Consider the following 12,308-nt stretch of genomic DNA (forward strand, 5'->3'; position numbering starts at 1 on the left):
GAAAGTACACCAAATATATATTATATACTGTACATAAAATATAAAATTTCAACAAATATATATTATACGCTGTACATAAAATATCAAATGTCACCAAATATATACTATATACTGTACATAAAATATGAAAGTCCACCAAATATATATTATATACTGTACATAAAATATAAAATTTCAAAAAATATATATTATATAATGTACATAAAATATCAAATTTCACCAGGTATATATTATATACTGTATATAAAATATCAAATTTCACCAAACATATATTATATACTGTACCTATAATGTCAAATTTCACCAAATATATAGTATATACTGTGCATAAAATATCAAATTTCAAGAAACATATCTTATTTATTGTATATAAAATATCAAATGTCACCAAATATATACTATATACTGTACATAAAATATGAAAGTACACCAAATATATATTATATACTGTACATAAAATATAAAATATCACCAAATATATATTATACACTGTACATAAAATATCAAATGTCACCAAATATATACTATATACTGTACATAAAATATGAAAGTTCACCAAATATATATTATATACTGTACAGAAAATATAAAATTTCACCAAATATATATTATACACAGTACATAAAATATCAAATGTCACCAAATATATACTACATACTGTAAATAAAATATGAAAGTACACCAAATATATATTATATACTGTACATAAAATATAAAATTTCACCAAATATATATTTTACACTGTACATAAAATATCAAATGTCACCAAATATATACTATGTACTGTACATAAAATATGAAAGTACACCAAATATATATTATATACTGTACATAAAATATAAAATTTCAAAAAATATATATTATATACTGTACATAAAATATCAAATTTCAACAAATATATATTATATACTGTATATAAAATGTCAAATGTCACCAAATATTTACTATATACTGTACACAAAATATGAAAGTACACCAAATATATATTATATACTTTACATAAAATATAAAATTTCAAAAAATATATATTATACACTGTACATAAAATATCAAATGTCACCAAATATATACTATATACTGTACATAAAATATGAAAGTACACCAAATATATATTATATACTGTACATAAAATATAAAATTTCAAAAAATATATATTATATACTGTACATAAAATATCAAATATCACCAAATATATACTATATACTGTACATAAAATATGAAAGTACACCACATATATATTATATACGGTATATAAAACATAAAATTTCACCAAATATATATTATATAGTATACATAAAATATCAAATTTCAACAAATATATATTATATACTGTACATAAAATATCAAATGTCACCAAATATATACTATATACTGTACATAAAATATGAAAGTACACCAAATATATCTTATATACTGTACATAAAATATAAATTTTCACCAAATATATATTATACACTGTACATAAAACATCAAATGTCACCAAATATATATTCTATACTGTATATAAAATATCAAATTTCACCAAACATATATTATATACTGTACCTATAATGTCAAATTTCACCAAATATATATTATATACTGTACCTACAATATCAAATTTCACCAAACATATAGTATATACTGTACATAAAATATCAAATTTCAAGAATAATATCTTATTTATTGTATATAAAATATCAAATGTCACCAAATATATACTATATACTGTACATAAAATATCAAAGTACACCAAATATATATTATATACTGTACATAAAATATAAAATTTCACCAAATATATATTATACACTGTACATAAAATATCAAATGTCACCAAACATATACTATATACTGTACATAAAATATGAAATTACACCAAATATATATTATACACTGTATATAAAATATAAAATTTCAAAAAATATATATTATATACTGTACATAAAATATCAAATTTTAACAAATATATATTATATACTGTATATAAAATATCAAATGTCACCAAATATATACTATATACTGTAGATAAAATATGAAAGTACACCAAATATATCTTATATACTGTACATAAAATATAAAATTTTACCAAATATATATTATATACTGTACATAAAATATCAAATTTCACCAAATATATATTATATACTGTATATAAAATATCAAATTTCTCCAAACATATATTATATACTGTACCTATAATGTCAAATTTCACCAAATATATAGTATATACTGTACATAAAATATCAAATTTCAAGAAACATATCTTATTTATTGTATATAAAATATCAAATGTCACCAAATATACACTATATACAGTACATAAAATATGAAAGTACACCAAATATATATTATATACTGTACATAAAATATAAAATTTCACCAAATATATATTATACACTGTACATAAAATATCAAATGTCACCAAATATATACTATATACTGTACATAAAATATGAAAGTACACCAAATATATATTATATACTGTACATAAAATATAAAATTTCAAAAAATATATATTATATAATGTACATAACATATCAAATTTCAAAAAATATACATTATATACTGTATATAAAATGTCAAAAGTCACCAAATATATACTATATACTGTACACAAAATATGAAAGTACACCAAATATATATTATATACTGTACATAAAATATAAAATTTCAAAAAATATATATTATATACTGTACATAAAATATCAAATGTCACCAAATATATACTATATACTGTACATAAAATATGAAAGTACACCAAATATATATTATATACGGTATATAAAATATAAAATTTCACCAAATATATATTATATACTATACATAAAATATCAAATTTCAACAAATATATATTATATACTGTACATAAAATATCAAATGTCACCAAATATATTCTATATACTGTAAATAAACTATGAAAGTACACCAAATATATATTACATACTGTACATAAAATATCAAATTTCAACAAATATATATTATATACTGTACATAAAATATCAAATTTCACCAAATATATATTATATACTGTATATAAAATATCAAATTTCACCAAATATATATTATATACTGTACCTATAATATCAAATTTCACCAAACATATAGTATATACTGTACATAAAATATCAAATTTCAAGAATAATACCTTATTTATTGTATATAAAATATCAAATGTCACCATATATATACTATATACTGTACATAAAATATGAAAGTACACCACATATATATTTTATACTGTACATAAAATATAAAATTTCACCAAATATATATTATACACTGTACATAAAATATCAAATGTCACCAAATATATACTATATACTGTACATAAAATATGAAAGTACACCAAATATATATTATATACTGTACATGAAATATAAAATTTCAAAAAATATATATTATATACTGTACATAAAATATCAAATTTTAACAAATATATATTATATACTGTATATAAAATATCAAATTTAACCAAATATATATTATATACTGTACCTATAATATCAAATTTCACCAAACATATAGTATATACTGTACATAAAATATCAAATTTCAAGAATAATATCTTATTTATTGTATATAAAATATCAAATGTCACCAAATATATACTATATACTGTACATAAAATATGAAAGTACACCAAATATATATTATATACTGTACATAAAATATAAAATTTCACCAAATATATATTATACACTGTACATAAAATATCAAATGTCACCAAATATATACTATATACTGTACATAAAATATGAAAGTACACTAAATATCTATTATATACTGTACATATAATATAAAATTTCAAAAAATATATATTATATACTGTACAAAAAATATCAAATTTTAACAAATATATATTTTATACTGTATATAAAATATCAAATGTCACCAAATATATACTATATACTGTACATAAAATATGAAAGTACACCAAATATATCTTATATACTGTACATAAAATATAAAATTTCACCAAATATATATTATATACTGTACATAAAATATCAAATTTCAACAAATATATATTATATATTGTATATAAAATATCAAATGTCACCAAATATATACTATATACTGTACATAAAATATGAAAGTACACCAAATATATATTATATACTGTACATAAAATATAAAATTTCACGAAATATATATTATACACTATACATAAAATATCAAATGTCACCAAATATATACTATATACTGTACATAAAATATGAAAGTACACCAAATATATATTATATACTGTACATAAAATATAAAATTTCAAAAAATATATATTTTATACTGTACATAAAATATCAAATTTTAACAAATATATATTATATACTGTATATAAAATATCAAATGTCACCAAATATATACTATATACTGTACATAAAATATGAAAGTACACCAAATATATCTTATATACTGTACATAAAATATAAAATTTCACCAAATATATATTATATACTGTACATAAAATATCAAATTTCAACAAATATATGTTATATACTGTACCTATAATATCAAATTTCACCAAACATATAGTATATACTGTACATAAAATATCAAATTTCAAGAATAATATCTTATTTATTGTATATAAAATATCAAATGTCACCAAATATATACTATATACTGTACATAAAATATGAAAGTACACCAAATATATATTATATACTGTATATAAAATATCAAATGTCACCAAATATATACTATACACTGTACATAAAATATGAAAGTACACCAAATATATCTTATATACTGTACATAAAATATGAAAGTACACCAAATATATATTATATACTGTACATAAAATATCAAATTTCAACAAATATATATTATATACTGTACCTATAATATCAAATTTCACCAAACATATAGTATATACTGTACATAAAATATCAAATTTCAAGAATAATATCTTATTTATTGTATATAAAATATCAAATGTCACCAAATATATACTATATACTGTACATAAAATATGAAAGTACACCAAATATATATTATATACTGTACATAAAATATAAAATTTCACCAAATATATATTATACACTGTACATAAAATATCAAATGTCACCAAATATATACTATATACTGTACATAAAGTATGAAAGTACACCAAATATATATTATATACTGTACATAAAATATAAAATTTCAAAAAATATATATTATATACTGTACATAAAATATAAAATTTTAACAAATATATATTATATACTGTATATAAAATATCAAATGTCACCAAATATATACTATATACTGTACATAAAATATGAAAGTACACCAAATATATATTATATACTGTACATAAAATATAAAATTTCACCAAATATATATTATACACTGTACATAAAATATCAAAGGTCACAAAATATATACTATATACTGTACATAAAATATGAAAGTCCACCAAATATATATTATATACTGTACATAAAATATAAAATTTCAAAAAATATATATTATATACTGTACATAAAATATCAAATTTTAACAAATATATATTATATACTGTATACAAAATATCAAATTTCACCAAATATATATTATATACTGTACCTATAATATCAAATTTCACCAAACATATAGTATATACTGTACATAAAATATCAAATTTCAAGAATAATATCTTATTTATTATATATAAAATATCAAATGTCACCAAATATATACTATATTCTGTACATAAAATATGAAAGTACACCAAATATATATTATATACTGTACATAAAATATAAAATTTCACCAAATATATATTATACACTGTACATAAAATATCAAATGTCACCAAATATATACTATATACTGTACATAAAATATCAAATTTCAAGAAACATATCTCATTTACTGTATATAAAATATCAAATGTCACCAAATATATACTATATACTGTACACAAAATATGAAGTTACACCAAATATATATTATATACTGTACATAAAGTATAAAATTTCAGAAAATATATATTATATACTGTACATAAAATATCAAATTTTAACAAATATATATTTTATACTGTATATAAAGTATCAAATGTCACCAAATATATTCTATATACTGTACATAAAATATGAAAGTTCACCAAATATATCTTATATACTGTACATAAAATATAAAATTTCACCAAATATATATTATATACTGTACATAAAATATCAAATTTCAACAAATATATATTATATATTGTATATAAAATATCAAATGTCACCAAATATATACTATATACTGTACATAAAATATGAAATTACACCAAATATATATTATATACTGTACATAAAATATAAAATTTCAACAAATATATATTATATACTGTACCTATAATATCAAATTTCACCAAACATATAGTATATACTGTACATAAAATATCAAATTTCAAGAATAATATCTTATTTATTGTATATAAAATATCAAATGTCACCAAATATATACTATATACTGTACATAAAATATGAAAGTACACCAAATATATATTATATACTGTATATAAAATATCAAATGTCACCAAATATATACTATATACTGTACATAAAATATGAAAGTACACCAAATATATCTTATATACTGTACATAAAATATGAAAGTACACCAAATATATATTATATACTGTACATAAAATATCAAATTTCAACAAATATATATTATATACTGTACCTATAATATCAAATTTCACCAAACATATAGTATATACTGTACATAAAATATCAAATTTCAAGAATAATATCTTATTTATTGTATATAAAATATCAAATGTCACCAAATATATACTATATACTGTACATAAAATATGAAAGTACACCAAATATATATTATATACTGTACATAAAATATAAAATTTCACCAAATATATATTATACACTGTACATAAAATATCAAATGTCACCAAATATATACTATATACTGTACATAAAGTATGAAAGTACACCAAATATATATTATATACTGTACATAAAATATAAAATTTCAAAAAATATATATTATATACTGTACATAAAATATAAAATTTTAACAAATATATATTATATACTGTATATAAAATATCAAATGTCACCAAATATATACTATATACTGTACATAAAATATGAAAGTACACCAAATATATATTATATACTGTACATAAAATATAAAATTTCACCAAATATATATTATACACTGTACATAAAATATCAAAGGTCACAAAATATATACTATATACTGTACATAAAATATGAAAGTCCACCAAATATATATTATATACTGTACATAAAATATAAAATTTCAAAAAATATATATTATATACTGTACATAAAATATCAAATTTTAACAAATATATATTATATACTGTATACAAAATATCAAATTTCACCAAATATATATTATATACTGTACCTATAATATCAAATTTCACCAAACATATAGTATATACTGTACATAAAATATCAAATTTCAAGAAACATATCTTATTTATTGTATATAAAATATCAAATGTCACCAAATATATACTATATACTGTACATAAAATATGAAAGTACACCAAATATATATTATATTCTGTACATAAAATATCAAATTTCAACAAATATATATTATACACTGTACATAAAATATCAAATGTCACCAAATATATACTATATACTGTACATAAAATATGAAAGTACACCAAATATATATTATATACTGTACATAAAATATAAATTTTCACCAAATATATATTATACACTGTACATAAAATATCAAGTGTCACCAAATATATACTATATACTGTAAATAAAATATGAAAGTACACCAAAGATATATTATATACTGTACATAAAATATAAAATTTCAAAAAATATATATTATATACTGTACATAAAATATCAAATTTCACCAAATATATATTATATACTGTATATAAAATATCAAATTTCACCAAATATATATTATATACTGTACCTACAATATTAAATTTCACCAAACATATAGTATATACTGTACATAAAATATCAAATTTCAAGAATAATATCTTATTTATTGTATATAAAATATCAAATGTCACCAAATATATACTATATACTGTACATAAAATATCAAAGTACACCAAATATATATTATATACTGTACATAAAATATAAAATTTCACCAAATATATATTATACACTGTACATAAAATATCAAATGTCACCAAACATATACTATATACTGTACATAAAATATGAAAGTACACCAAATATATATTATACACTGTACATAAAATATAAAATTTCAAAAAATATATATTATATACTGTACATAAAATATCAAATTTTAACAAATATATATTATATACTGTATATAAAATATCAAATGTCACCAAATATATACTATATACTGTAGATAAAATATGAAAGTACACCAAATATATCTTATATACTGTACATAAAATATAAAATTTTACCAAATATATATTATATACTGTACATAAAATATCAAATTTCACCAAATATATATTATATACTGTATATAAAATATCAAATTTCTCCAAACATATATTATATACTGTACCTATAATGTCAAATTTCACCAAATATATAGTATATACTGTACATAAAATATCAAATTTCAAGAAACATATCTTATTTATTGTATATAAAATATCAAATGTCACCAAATATACACTATATACAGTACATAAAATATGAAAGTACACCAAATATATATTATATACTGTACATAAAATATAAAATTTCACCAAATATATATTATACACTGTACATAAAATATCAAATGTCACCAAATATATACTATATACTGTACATAAAATATGAAAGTACACCAAATATATATTATATACTGTACATAAAATATAAAATTTCAAAAAATATATATTATATAATGTACATAACATATCAAATTTCAAAAAATATATATTATATACTGTATATAAAATGTCAAAAGTCACCAAATATATACTATATACTGTACACAAAATATGAAAGTACACCAAATATATATTATATACTGTACATAAAATATAAAATTTCAAAAAATATATATTATATACTGTACATAAAATATCAAATGTCACCAAATATATTCTATATACTGTACATAAAATATGAAAGTACACCAAATATATATTATATACGGTATATAAAATATAAAATTTCACCAAATATATATTATATACTATACATAAAATATCAAATTTCAACAAATATATATTATATACTGTACATAAAATATCAAATGTCACCAAATATATTCTATATACTGTAAATAAACTATGAAAGTACACCAAATATATATTATATACTGTACATAAAATATCAAATTTCAACAAATATATATTATATACTGTACATAAAATATCAAATTTCACCAAATATATATTATATACTGTATATAAAATATCAAATTTCACCAAATATATATTATATACTGTACCTATAATATCAAATTTCACCAAACATATAGTATATACTGTACATAAAATATCAAATTTCAAGAATAATACCTTATTTATTGTATATAAAATATCAAATGTCACCATATATATACTATATACTGTACATAAAATATGAAAGTACACCACATATATATTTTATACTGTACATAAAATATAAAATTTCACCAAATATATATTATACACTGTACATAAAATATCAAATGTCACCAAATATATACTATATACTGTACATAAAATATGAAAGTACACCAAATATATATTATATACTGTACATGAAATATAAAATTTCAAAAAATATATATTAAATACTGTACATAAAATATCAAATTTTAACAAATATATATTATATACTGTATATAAAATATCAAATTTAACCAAATATATATTATATACTGTACCTATAATATCAAATTTCACCAAACATATAGTATATACTGTACATAAAATATCAAATTTCAAGAATAATATCTTATTTATTGTATATAAAATATCAAATGTCACCAAATATATACTATATACTGTACATAAAATATGAAAGTACACCAAATATATATTATATACTGTACATAAAATATAAAATTTCACCAAATATATATTATACACTGTACATAAAATATCAAATGTCACCAAATATATACTATATACTGTACATAAAATATGAAAGTACACTAAATATCTATTATATACTGTACATATAATATAAAATTTCAAAAAATATATATTATATACTGTACAAAAAATATCAAATTTTAACAAATATATATTTTATACTGTATATAAAATATCAAATGTCACCAAATATATACTATATACTGTACATAAAATATGAAAGTACACCAAATATATCTTATATACTGTACATAAAATATAAAATTTCACCAAATATATATTATATACTGTACATAAAATATCAAATTTCAACAAATATATATTATATATTGTATATAAAATATCAAATGTCACCAAATATATACTATATACTGTACATAAAATATGAAAGTACACCAAATATATATTATATACTGTACATAAAATATAAAATTTCACGAAATATATATTATACACTGTACATAAAATATCAAATGTCACCAAATATATACTATATACTGTACATAAAATATGAAAGTACACCAAATATATATTATATACTGTACATAAAATATAAAATTTCAAAAAATATATATTTTATACTGTACATAAAATATCAAATTTTAACAAATATATATTATATACTGTATATAAAATATCAAATGTCACCAAATATATACTATATACTGTACATAAAATATGAAAGTACACCAAATATATCTTATATACTGTACATAAAATATAAAATTTCACCAAATATATATTATATACTGTACATAAAATATCAAATTTCAACAAATATATGTTATATACTGTACCTATAATATCAAATTTCACCAAACATATAGTATATACTGTACATAAAATATCAAATTTCAAGAATAATATCTTATTTATTGTATATAAAATATCAAATGTCACCAAATATATACTATATACTGTACATAAAATATGAAAGTACACCAAATATATATTATATACTGTATATAAAATATCAAATGTCACCAAATATATACTATATACTGTACATAAAATATGAAAGTACACCAAATATATCTTATATACTGTACATAAAATATGAAAGTACACCAAATATATATTATATACTGTACATAAAATATCAAATTTCAACAAATATATATTATATACTGTACCTATAATATCAAATTTCACCAAACATATAGTATATACTGTACATAAAATATCAAATTTCAAGAATAATATCTTATTTATTGTATATAAAATATCAAATGTCACCAAATATATACTATATACTGTACATAAAATATGAAAGTACACCAAATATATATTATATACTGTACATAAAATATAAAATTTCACCAAATATATATTATACACTGTACATAAAATATCAAATGTCACCAAATATATACTATATACTGTACATAAAGTATGAAAGTACACCAAATATATATTATATACTGTACATAAAATATAAAATTTCAAAAAATATATATTATATACTGTACATAAAATATAAAATTTTAACAAATATATATTATATACTGTATATAAAATATCAAATGTCACCAAATATATACTATATACTGTACATAAAATATGAAAGTACACCAAATATATATTATATACTGTACATAAAATATAAAATTTCACCAAATATATATTATACACTGTACATAAAATATCAAAGGTCACAAAATATATACTATATACTGTACATAAAATATGAAAGTCCACCAAATATATATTATATACTGTACATAAAATATAAAATTTCAAAAATATATATTATATACTGTACATAAAATATCAAATTTTAACAAATATATATTATATACTGTATACAAAATATCAAATTTCACCAAATATATATTATATACTGTACCTATAATATCAAATTTCACCAAACATATAGTATATACTGTACATAAAATATCAAATTTCAAGAATAATATCTTATTTATTATATATAAAATATCAAATGTCACCAAATATATACTATATTCTGTACATAAAATATGAAAGTACACCAAATATATATTATATACTGTACATAAAATATAAAATTTCACCAAATATATATTATACACTGTACATAAAATATCAAATGTCACCAAATATATACTATATACTGTACATAAAATATCAAATTTCAAGAAACATATCTCATTTACTGTATATAAAATATCAAATGTCACCAAATATATACTATATACTGTACACAAAATATGAAGTTACACCAAATATATATTATATACTGTACATAAAGTATAAAATTTCAAAAAATATATATTATATACTGTACATAAAATATCAAATTTTAACAAATATATATTTTATACTGTATATAAAGTATCAA

The sequence above is a fragment of the Gorilla gorilla genome, chromosome 3, assembly GCF_029281585.2.
Source record: "Gorilla gorilla gorilla isolate KB3781 chromosome 3, NHGRI_mGorGor1-v2.1_pri, whole genome shotgun sequence".
NCBI lineage: Eukaryota > Metazoa > Chordata > Mammalia > Primates > Hominidae > Gorilla > Gorilla gorilla.